This window comes from Dermacentor variabilis, chromosome 2 (assembly GCF_050947875.1).
Source record: "Dermacentor variabilis isolate Ectoservices chromosome 2, ASM5094787v1, whole genome shotgun sequence".
Taxonomy (NCBI): domain Eukaryota; kingdom Metazoa; phylum Arthropoda; class Arachnida; order Ixodida; family Ixodidae; genus Dermacentor; species Dermacentor variabilis.
Window position 1 is genome coordinate 63,592,367 of NC_134569.1, and position 12,551 is coordinate 63,604,917.

General features: G+C 48.0%; 1 protein-coding gene across 3 annotated transcripts in view; it reads left to right on the top strand.

Moving 5' to 3' along the window:
* Gel (Gelsolin) overlaps window positions 1-12,551 on the top strand; it is a 109,207-nt gene that overhangs the window by 22,084 nt on the left and 74,572 nt on the right. The gene's annotated exons all lie outside the window — the stretch shown is intronic.

The window sequence follows — 12,551 nt, forward strand, 5'->3', positions numbered from 1 at the left end:
TGGTCAATACATGTGGAAGTTGGTCCCAGGGCATTGCATTTATTCAGTGTTACGCAGTGCTCAACAGCGCCTTTATTCACCATTGACAGCATATTAGTGCATCAAGTGACGATTCACGCCGCCAAATTGTTGTTGTGTTGCATATGGCTTCCTCCATCGTCTAACGCCTTCCATTTCTTTCTTCTTTTTTCTTCTCCTATAAAAATATTTAACCAATTCAGTTTCGAAGTATGACTGGGTGTTTCTCAAGGCCTCCAAAATCATGCATTTTTCTGGAAGCACGAAGCAAACTATGAAAGAAGGGATATTTGAACGCGGAACATAAATATTTAGGTCACGTCAGGCTAGAAGTCGTAATTAAAAAAAAAGGAAAACATAACTGTTACGGATGTTCACCACTTATGCGTTGATTTTATAAAAAGAAACCCTGAAATATTTGGCCGCAAATAGATTCGCTGGTTAATATTGAGTAGAATGTCTTCTGCCGCCCGAATGAACACTAATAATATCAGCGATACCGAATGACACATTGAACTTTTCATCAAATCTGGTAGTGCTTAAAGTGCCATTGTTTTGCATTACTCTCCGCACTAAAGTTATTCATGAACTTTTTTTTTTTGTTAGCAGTATAGATTACATTTGCATGCAGCGCTATGTTAATCTTGTCGTCACCAGTAGAAGCGTACAAAAGCAAGTTGCGTCTTCACGTGTACTCACCGTGACTGAACGAGATAAATATATAGATTTTTATGGCCGTATCTCCTGCGTTATCCCTTACACATCTCCACCTTGCGTTAAACTAAAATGAATGAACAAAATAAATTAAAAAATACAGAGGGCGTGAGACAAGAACGCGACAACCATTTTACTGGATCGTGGTGGCGCTTCTCTGCACTGCGATTCTCACCTACTAATGACGACTCGGGTCACTACCGCTCAAACGAAGTTGAAACGCAAATTTTTTGTGCTGGCACTTTGCTGTATCGCCTGATTCCATCGCAGGTGCTGCGTCGACGTCACTGCTGCCACACAGCAGGTGGTCTTCAGATATAACCGCTTATTTAAATATTAGACGCTCCGTCATTAGAATGACCGATTGATAACCCACGAAAGCTGGCTTCCCCAAAGATATCGAATTATCTGTGTGCTTTGTGTACCGAGCTGACATTATGCCTTCAAATTTCCTAATCTCATCAGTCAACGTGAACCTGCAGAAGGGAAACAGAACGGCTCGACATTTGTTAATCACGACCATGTAACAGGCCATGAAGCCAACGAAATCATAAGGTCATAAGGTCAAATCATAAGGTCAAATCATAAGGTGCTATGGTCGAAATTGAAATGTAGAAAATAATGAAGGGAAAATAGGAAATGAAAGTAGTCGAAAAGATAAGTTGTCGCCAGTGGGGACCGAACCCACAACTTTCGCATTACGCGGGTCACACGCTCCACCGCTTTTCCATTAGTTGGCAACCGTTCGGTTATTGTAATTCTGCGCCGTTCTGTTAACCTACAGAAACTCCGCATCGATTGTATTTCAAAATGTCCAAACGCTCCATTTCTGTGAACCTTCACCAACGTGCTTCTGTGCTCGCCTAAACGCTCGGGATCCCTTCCTCAACCGTGCACGTCTGACTCGGCCATGCTGCTGCTGGCTCTAACCGTGGAACTGCGACCTTCAAAGGCCAGACAAACATCGGAGCGCGTACACGTAGGCCGACAACCATTATGGGCAACACGCATGCGCGCCAGAGTACACTTTTGTCTGCGCCCGTGCCGGCAGCTGACACAATTCTCTAAAGCTGGCGAAGTGTGGTTCCGCCCGCGGGAGTAGTGGGCCGCCTCGCGACGCTCGCAGCCTCTCGCGGGCGGATGCGTCAGCCACGACGCGACCAGAATTCGTTAAGACGTCGTCGTTCGGCACGGCGGTCGAGTCGACGCTATCTCGTTATCCACACTCAATTGCATTCGGTGAGTCGGCGCTATTATGCTGCCGCGAGGAGTGAGTATATACACGCGGTCGACGCTGGCGCCACTAGGCGGGGCGTCCCTTCATGAAACGGGGCCTCGACGGCGATTCTCCTAACTTGCGATTTGGGGAGGTACGTTTACATAGACCTTTGTCAGATATGCCCGCAGGTAGAGAGCTCTGCGCCCCGAAGGTTAGTACTGACCAGCATGACAAAAAAAAAAAAAAGAAAGAGGAAGAACTCGATTGAAAGCTTACGACCGCCGAATGAGCGCTGCAACAGAAAACGATAGATGTAACGCTAAGAAGTATAGAAAGACGGCGGTGTGCATTTCAGAGCAAACTTGGATAGATGACGTTATGGCTAAGCTCAAGAGGAATAAATTGAGTTGGGCAAGTTGCACGAGTCCAAGAACGTGAAAGTTGGTCCAAGAGAGATTCTGTGTTTCGCGTTGTGTAACAACGTTATCAGCCATGTGTTAGCAGTATATTATGTACAGAAAGTGACCATTTGCACAGTCAGAGCAACAGTTGGTGCCAAGGAAAAGGGACTGCAATAAATGGAGGCGGATGAATTGGTCGATTGATGAGGCTATATGCAGTTGGCAGACTAGGACGAGTTCGGCTAACTTAGGAGAGCGGTAACTGGAGATGATCGGGTGACTTTTTTGCAGCGCATTAGATTTAAAACAAGTTACTACTGACGATAAAAGATGCGTCACTTTTAAGCAGAGCTTAAGTAAGAGTTGATGAGAGAAAAAAAGCCGTTACTTCTGGGGTAAGTTTATGTTACCCTTTTTCCTTAGACATCGTGCTGTGCAGCAACATTTACTGCCGTTCTTGTGAAGCTTTTCACCCGTCGGCAATTTACTCGCGTGTAAAATGCTCCGTTCGAGCAGCCTTCGGTGCCTTCCGTGGTCTCATGGTCACCACGTTTGTCAACCTCCTCGCTAAAGGTTCGGTTGTGGCGCCATCTCTGAGACGCCGGCAGACGGTAGATCAAGGCCAAAGCAGCCGGTTTTTCACGGAAACCTTGCACATGGCGTGCGGGGCCTGGCTTCACCTGCCTCGACAACTCTCGTGTCTGAAAACAAAGAAACAGTCGTAGCGGCTTGATTTTCCATTCTGCCGGCTTTTACTGCTATTTCCTTCTCTTCTTGCTTTATTCAGCGCCGCCTTTTCTTTTTTTTTTCTTCTGTAGGCGCGTGTGCGGTGTTCGACTATTTCTGGCATTTAGTTGTCAACAATAGCCAGCCCGACGTCCCTTACTTTCGCCTCGACTGTCTCTTCACTATCATCTCTCGTCATTGTTGTCGGAAGGCAGAACACTTTCGCAGTTTGTAGTTACGGAACTTTGGTGGCAGGAGGCACGAAACAATACCGTGCTGACGGCAGCTGTCGATACCGAGGTTGCGTAATTCGGCTTGGCAAGAGGAAAGCAGTGCCGAGTCGTTTGTGTCTTTTGGTATACCGCAATAGAGTCTTGGTACGAAAGGCGAAAACCTTTCGTATGTCCTGAGCAAACATAAAAGATAAACATAGAGAAGGCGCGATATGAGCAATGCGGCCGGGGAAAGGCCCGAGCATCGAGCGGATGTAGACTCACGAGCCATGTGTGTTTCATATAGGAGGTGTGAATGTACGGAAGTGTACGTGGCAATGTTTGTGGCCATTGCAAAATGCGAACTTCTTTTCTCCTTCTCACCGTTCAGTCTCTATTCTCTCTTCACCAGTAGATGGTAGCCGACAGGGCTCAGCCTAGTTAACCTCCCATTCTCCCCCCCCCCCCTCTCTCTCTTGTGGCCTTGTGACGCAGTGTACTGGTATAGGTGAAAAAAAAAAAAACATGCGTCTGCATGAAGCCATGCGAAAATAACAGAATGGAGGGTTGGGCTATTTGGTACATTATTTAAAGGAGGAGCTTGGACAAAAAAAAAAAAAAGAAGGAAATCGCGAGCCATTCTACTTTGTGAAGGTGGATGACCAGCGAAGCTGTTTACCACACGACACAGAGGTGACGCAGAATTTTGAACAAAGGTGCGAACTCATTTACCGTAATTTTTATATGCATTCGCGTAGACGACGGGAGCGCCACCTCGAGGAACCGGAGGAAACTAGTCAAGCATGACGTTTATGCTTGGAGTGCTTGTAGTCCTGCTTGCTGAGAGCTTGTAGTCTTGCTTGCTGAGCGCTTGTAGCCTTTGCCTTACGAGGGTATGGGCCATGGCTGGGGATGACAGATGCTTGTTTTGAGCTTGTTCTTTATTGAAACGTACGCCGTTCTGTAAGTTGTATGCGTGATTCCGATGAATGTATGTACTGTTCGCTTCACTTTGCTGAATGCCTGTAGCCTCTGCATAACGAAGGGGATGAACCATTGTATTTTGGCTTGATCAGAGGGGGGGGGGGGGGGGTGTATGAGCCATTGCTGATGATGATACTTTTTGTTGACGCACACGAAAAACAGATGGAACGCTAGTCACATACAGCTGCCCTGTAAAAGATAAGTATGGCTGAACTAAACTTAAAGGTGGTCGGAAACTTCTACAGCCAAGTTCGCGATAAAGGGTCCCGACGTTTCGAGGCCGATTCGGTCTCTTCTTTGGAGGTGACTATTTGAGAGGAGTCTGGGAGGCGTCTTTATGTGGTTGTGATCGTGTGTGGCTTTTGTCGTGAAATACCGTGTGGCATGCATGCATACTAGTTCCCGTGGACCTTTTGATATTTCCTGTTGGTGCTCCCGGCCGGGCAAAAGACGAACGAACAAGAAGGTGCACAGCACGTCACCATACTCTCGGCTGAGAGAGAGAGAGAGAGAGAGAGAGAGAGAGAGAGAGAGAGAGAGAGAGAGAGAGAGAACTTTATTTGGTTCTTTCAAGGATTTAGCGTCTCGAGGTCTCCGTCGTCTTCTTTGGCGCCGGCGACTTGGAGCCTCTTCCGGCGAGGGTGGGCCCATATTCCAGGGCTCCACTGAGCCTAGCTACCTCACTAGCGTGCTGCACTAAGGCCCTCTGGGCCGTGAGCTCGCAGCTGGTAAGCCGACTCTCCCATTGCTCCGTACTCGGGTTATTGTGTTGGTGAAATGATTGATTGTGTTGACATTCCCATGTGACATGATAGAGTGTGGGTGTGGCCCCGCACCATGGGAAGGTGTCTCTGTATTGTGTTGGGTACATTTTGTTTAGGATGGCTGAAATGTTCTGAGCAAATCAGCATAGATGCAAACATGAGGTTGGCGTAGAACGTCAGAAAATATGTATTTTGATCCTTACACGTATCTAACTGTTTCATCAACACTTGAAGTAGTGGCTATGGCTGAGGGACGAGAATTTTATTCCAACTGGCGTTTCATCCTGTACCCTCTATAGTGACAGACGCACGTCATAGTGTTTCCGTTTACAGTAGTTTTCTTTAAACAATGTCTGCTTCAAGTCCACCGTAATCTTGTGTACTCCTTCTTGTTCTTGCACTTTGTTACGCTCTCTGGTTTTGCAGCCGTTCAGCTGTGGGTAAGAAGAGCACCGAACGAATGTCGAAGCACTGTTGGTTTTAATTTACGTAACTACTGCCGATATCCTCGTGCTACCCCTTCACTATAATTACCATTGCCTTCAACCACTTCTAAGAATAAACTCAAACGCGATTATGTAGAACATTCATTCCGGATGGGCACGGAATTGTGTGGATGCGGTTTCAGCATGCTCTTGCCGTCAGCGTTCATAAAAATTCACACTAATTTGATCTAGACCATTTTATCTTTACCTGCGACTCAAAGCGCCCGTGAAGAGGGTTTCGAATACCACGAGTTGACCCAAAAATACAGGACGTAGAATCGATACGACGACCTATACCACACGATGTCAGACGTCTATCTTTTCTTTAATTATCTTTCTTTAGAAGAGGAGTAATGAGGAGACAGTTACGTTAACCACTTGCATGGAGGTGCTGTCTTCGGCATCTAACCATAGATGTGTGAAATAAAAGGGAAGACGCGAGTTAAAATTATATTTTCCCATCCAGTTTTAGATACCACTGTACTCGTCCCTCAAGAGCCGAGCCATGAGAAGACTTGCACCCCATTGTTTGATTTGCCTCGAATTTAGGCAGCGAGTTGTTTTGCAGGCGATATATACAAGCGCACGATATAAGTAAGCATCGATTTCTCTTGGTGTTATATCGGACGCTCTCGACTCAAAGCTGTCGTTTGAAAGTGCAATGTGTAATAGCGGGCTCACTGCAACGACCCAGGGTAAAGATAACCCGGTGAAGCACATTGGGAGTAACGCAGAAGCCTGACTGCTTCTAGATTAGGCGCAGCGCTTCTTCGTTAGCGCACTCAAGCAGCGCGGTCAATAAATTTCTGCTGCTACGCGTCGTAAAACAGCGCATGACGCCAACCGAGCAAGGCGGCTTGCGTCACCACGGAGTCGTTGCTGTAGAGTTTCGTGCCAAAGATTGGTCTAAATGTCAACACTTTCTCTCAGTTGACTCAATCGCGGAATTTTTGCGTACTAAATAAACTAGGTAGCTTTTTTTTTGTTATTGTGGGCGTGACAACAGCTCAGGATGGTAATTTAAGAGCAACAGCCTCACTCAGCAAATTGCTTTCAATATTTCATGCGATTTGTCCCGTAGTAAGTTCTTAAGACAACCAGATTGTGGCAGCTGATCAGACGTTATATACAGAATTGCCATAGAATTGCCGTAGAATAATTGCCATAGAATAACTTTGTTATGGCAAATAAGGTTTACGAAGATTAACGTGAGAGCGCAGGAGGGTTCTCGGAGTCACTTTTCCCATATATGAGTATAGTGTTGGATTAAGTAATTAGTAATTATGCAACGCGGACCGCTCCGGTTTCCAAAAAAAGGAGCTAATTAAATATCTTAGGGTGTTACTTGCCGAAACTACGGTCCGATTATGAGACACGCCACAGTGGTGGACTCAACAATAATCTAATGTGTTGTGAGCTGTCTTTCCTACATTTATGGGAGAGGAGCTTACGTTGAAATTTGTTCTTGATTTTATTTGTGCCATGAACTGTTTCAGTGCATTTACGTCACCTGACTGTCTGAATTTTTCATTGTTACCTTTCTTGTGTTAACTGCCGGCTTCCCACGTAATATTTAGTATATACTTATCCTATGATAAAAGCAGTAGCCGGCACCGCCTAAAGGCGCCAACATCTCCTAAATACCACGTCTTCACAAAAATATTGACCACCTGGGGTTCCGTAACCTATATGCAAATGCACCGTGCATGAGCGTTTTCGCATTCCGTCCCCATCAGAATGCGAAAGCGCTCGTGTACTGTGCATTCGGATGCAGTTATTAAAGGAGCCAGATAGCAGTTGGCCAGATGTTAAATGCTACAAATAGTTGGCATATTTGGGGTGGCAAATAAGTTTCATGAGAGAGAGAGAGACAGGAGGAGAGGAAAGAGAGGGAGGTTAGCCAGTGTAAGTACCAACTGGCTTCCCTGTGTTGGGGAAAGAGATAAAGCGAGTAAAAGGTTTCAAGAAGATTAACGTGAGACTGCAGGAGGGCTCTTGGTGCCACCTTTCTTGTACTAGCCTACCTTTCCCTCTTCTTTTCTCTCTCTAGTCTTGTTTATGGCTGTCTGCTGTTGAAAACGAGGTCGCGGTTTCGACTCTCTTACGCGGCGGACGAATTGCGACAGAGCTGGTATGAAATAAATGTCTATGTAATGGAATATCACTACAAGTTCAGCGACCACGGGTGGTCAGAATGGATGAGGGTCTCCCCCATTGGATTGTCTTCTGAGGCGCTAAACGCCGTAAGCCAAATAAAATTATTGCTATGCCCGCATGCAGTCTCCGTCAAAAGTTTCGAAACCACACTGTCAGTCTCGTCGGTTCCTGTGGCAGCGTTCTTGAGGCCCGCCTAGTCCTGCGAAGCTCATGAGAGGGAGGAGCCCTGTTACTCTGAATCTTCGGGATTTTGGTGATGCTAGAAGCTGCGCACTACCAGCCGCCTTTTTAGGTGCAGAGACTCTTGCAGTGGCTTCAGATATATTGACAATTACCGTATACAATCCATCAATCTCGTGCAGGTAGAACAGACATATTTGCTACGGTAGCAGACATTAAATTATGTCAATTACGGGATTCAAAACGCCCCAAAGCAACCTACAGGCTGTAAGAGACGCCGTAACGGGTCCGGGGCTTCGTATTTTGACTGCGTGAGGTTCTACCGCGTGCACCCGAGGAACGGTACACGAGCGTTTCTGCGTTCGCCTCTCATGTATAGAAAGCAGCCGTCGTGGCCAGCAGTCGAATCCGCGATCTTGTGCCCAGATTAGCCCAAAAATGCATTCGCAATAATACTTGTACACAGAACTGCATACATCTGCGGACGTGGCGCGCGGGCTGGCAAACGTCGTACGCGTGACACGGGGGTGCAACCAAGCAGCTCGAGCTGCGAATACCGGCGCGCGCTGCCGGCTGAACGCACTGTCGGCGTCATTCAACAAGCATGACGGCTCGCCGGCCGCAGAAGCGAGAGTGGGGCCCCCTCGCGACTAGAGTTAAGGACGCTCGAGACCCTGTCGCGGTTTTCACCGATGAGCAGAGCGGTGATTCATGTCGACGGCCTTGAAGTTCGCTGCGCCCGTGCTCCACTTATAACGACGTTTTATGACCAGATAAGTCTAGAATGAGCGTCAGGTGGGGATGTCTACGAGTTCATACGGTGGCTGGAGAGGGGAACGTATATGTAACAGGCAAGCCGTGTCATGGCTCCGTACACGGTTGCGAAGCCCGTGTTGGTTGTATATCTGCCGGGTTGTATATGTCACGTGTAAGGACGCGTTAAAGTCTCTCGTCACGCATCCAAAGCCAGCTTGTTATGATTCTCCGCTCACGGCGAGTTAGCGATGCGTTCAATGTGGGCCGCTGTGACTGCATGCGATGATCAGCGCACTTCCACGTGTAGGTTAGCGCTCGGTAGCGAACTCGAGCGTGTTGTATTAACGAGAGTTTTGGTTGACGGCATAAAATATGTAATGTCCTATAGCTACACCATATGTTCAACGTGATTTAAACTGAATTGAAGACTTTATTCAACTGTACATCTTCACGCAATAGCAGCAACGGCCTCACTGGGCCCTCCAACTTCGGACTTGATATATAGGTAATTTTACCTGCTTATTTTCAGCTACAGAGACTTCTTGTGCATTTAGAGTGCGTATACTAAAATGATCAATTTATTTCTACTTTTTTAACATTTGGTGTGCTTCATATTGTAAATCTGTTATCTTAGTAAGTACCAACATCCACTGTAATTGCGACATGTTCGCTTTCATTTTATCGTCTGTAAAACTGTATAATCAACGTCGCATGTTGCCAATGCAAAGGTCTTCAGCGACCCACTCAAGCTGCCTAGATCAGCTTTTAGCCCTGAAGACCATCCAGATTTTCTGGATAAATAAATAAATAAATAAATAAGTAAATAAATATTGATTGATTGATTGATTGATTGATTGATTGATTGATTGATTGATTCATTGATTGATATGCTTCGGATTCGACACTAACGATAAAAGGAACTGTTGCTAATATTGTCGGATCATTGAGGTGCCGTCGATCACCGATTGGAATGATTGGGTCGGCTGCCGGCGCCACGCGGCGTTAGCTTACGGATCGCGCAATACTCTGCTCTTATCAGAGCAAGCGCCCGTAGCTAAAAGTCAGAGCAAGGAAAGAGCAGGATATACGTTGCATTGGGACATCGCGGACAGTGCCCGTGAGTGAGGCGAGCGCCTCCGGCGCAGTTAATCGGCCAGCGCTCAGTGACGATTGCAGGGAGTCTGGACAGACTTCTTGACCATAATTCGTTTGTTCTGCCGCGCAGACCGCACTGGGGTTACACGCCACAGTGGGTTGCTGCGGATGAATTTTCACCGGATGATGACGTGCGTCCAAATGCACGGTACACGAGTGTTTTCGCGTTCGGCCCCGACATGAATGCGGCCGCCGAAGCCGGGATCGAACTCGCGACTTCGGGCTCAGCAGTGAAACACCATTTCCATACACTATACAGATATCGCGGGGCGTAAAAATAGCGCTTCGTTCGCTCCAACGGTTCCAGCTGCTGCTTCTCATTTGTGAGGGCCACCTCGGACCCTGCAAAGAAGCCAAGTCGCTTCGAATTGCCAATCGCTTCGGCCGATATTTCTGCCTTAGGAAGTGCTACGATTCTATACGGAAGTTTGACATTCACTTTATTTCAAGAATGTTCCATAGTGTGTCTGTGTGGCAAGTCGAGTGTAAAGTGCTTGACGGTTTCTGTTCGGGGCTGGGCCATTGCATTATTCGCGTTAGGCGTTGATAAGGGACCTTTCCAAGCTGCGCTACTGTGATAACGAAATATATCGTGCCCTAACGCAACATGACGGTTTCGAAGGTATACTCAGGACACCGACAAAGCCCGCGTGCAATCAGAGGCACTGCCGCTGTGGGGCAGATGGTTCGTATGTGCTGCACGAAGCGCCTCGTTCGAGTCGCCGTCGCTGTACTGTATATCGCCAACGAGTCCAAGCCGGAGGCTCCTTCGTCCCGTAGCTCCTCCTACCGCTGCAGCGTAATGGTCGACGTTTCCGCGAAGTTGTATCCGCGCACAGCCCGTGTTCGCGCGGACGAGAGCACGCGTGTCCGTGGGCGCCTACGGCCGTGTCTGGGGCACGCTTCGCTCCGGTTATTGCGCTCGCTCGCACGGCTTCGCGGCGGCCGCGTTGCCGTTGCCTCGCGCAGTGCGCCATCGCGAGGCACGCGGCGCGGTCGAGATTTACGCTTATAACATTATTGTCCGCTTCTCTCCCGCCGGGAGGAGGCGGAGGAAACGGAGCAACAGCAGCAGCGGCGTCTGCCGAGGTCGCTGTAACTAGCTCTCCCGCGCGTCTGCGTTTTGACACGCGCTCGTCTCCATTCCTTTCCCTCCGTTCTTTATTTTCCCGCCCTGCCAGAGCGTGTTACGCACGTTTTTCTCGCTATAAGGGGAGAGAGGGAGAGAGGGGGCTTGCCACTGGCGTTCCGGTGACTCACGGAGACACAGCCCTTGCTGAGGAGGAAAGAAATGTAAACGTGCGGCCCATATATACACCAACAGCGCGGCGCCGACGAAGCTAGGGGCCGAACTTGAAATAGAAGGTAGCTAGAACGTGTGGGCCTCTTCGGAAGGCAGTTCACGCCTAAAGGCCATTTTTTTGCTTTTTATTTGTCGTTTCTTCTTCTTTTCTTTTCTTTGCTTTGTTTATAATGACCCCTGTGGCATGCGCGCCGTATGCTGTCGCTTCGAACGAAAACACGCCAGGAAGACGCGGGGAAGGCGCGGCGCCTGCGTGAAGCGATCGCGACGGTACTTGTTTAGCATGGCTTGATGGGTTAGCGGCGAGCCTGGGCCGCTCATGGGGGTGTCGTCCCCGGCTGTGTTCTTTTGCGCATGTGCCTTGCAAACACTGCGGCACTGCAGTCCCTGCCTGTCTCGAAGGAATTCCTTGCGTTTGCAATGCGTTTTGACAGATCGATGTTCTCCTAACTGTGGTTGCGGGAATTTTCGCTTTATTTTCTTGTGTGGACAATTTTTGGCCGCGAAGACGCACGCAGTAGGACGCTGACTGCAAGCACACTCTGCAGTAAGGCGGCAGCAAGAAAAAAGAAACAATAATAATAATAAAATGTGAACTCAGCCGACTTTTGAGCTCCGTTGGCTCGCGTCAGTCGGAGAGGAATTCAGTCCGTCAACAGAAGACTCCAAGTGCGAGCTCGTTTTACCCTGTCTTTAGGGTTGGTAAGACGGGTGCAATTAACACTTGCGTAAATAGACCCTTGAGCCTGTATGAACGAAGCTTTATCAGCCTGCTCCGATGCATTCACATCGACAAACACAATAAGTTCCGCGAAAGCTTTGAAACCGACGTTGAGCTGAGCCTGCCACGTGGAATTCGCTGGGGTAACATTTCGAGAGAGAGGGTGGGGGGGGGGGGAATGACTCCATGTGGCTGTCAGCGAACGATTAATCAGCGGTGTGCGTGCCATACAGGAAGTTTATTTTGCTCTCAGCTAAATAAGCACGCTTTAATTAACACAACATCACTTAGCGAGGTTTTTTTTTAGTGTATCGTCTCACTCACTGCCGTCTAGACGTCCGCAATATTTACTTCAACGTGGTTACTACTAAACGAACAATCCCTAACGGACCAACAAGGCACACCCATTCTTATCAGGTCATTGCAGCGTCATGGGCTGTCGTTGCCTGCGCGTTGAGCCGCTCGCCCTGCCAACACGCTGTTAGTTTCACGCAGCGTCACTGGCGACCTGAAACATTAAGACTTCGGTGTGTTTGAAGTATACGTATGTGCCTGCGAATATTTTGGTTGTCATTAGCATTAAGGCGTAGCTTAAGAGAGGCGAGTCAATGGTTACGCTTGTGTGTCAGCACGTTCATGTACCACAGAGTTGAAATTGTTGCTTACATAAACTTTGCAATCTCCCTTACATCATTTTTGTATGCATTTGATCGCGCATATTCATCTAGCATATAGCCACATGTGACTGCTTATGCA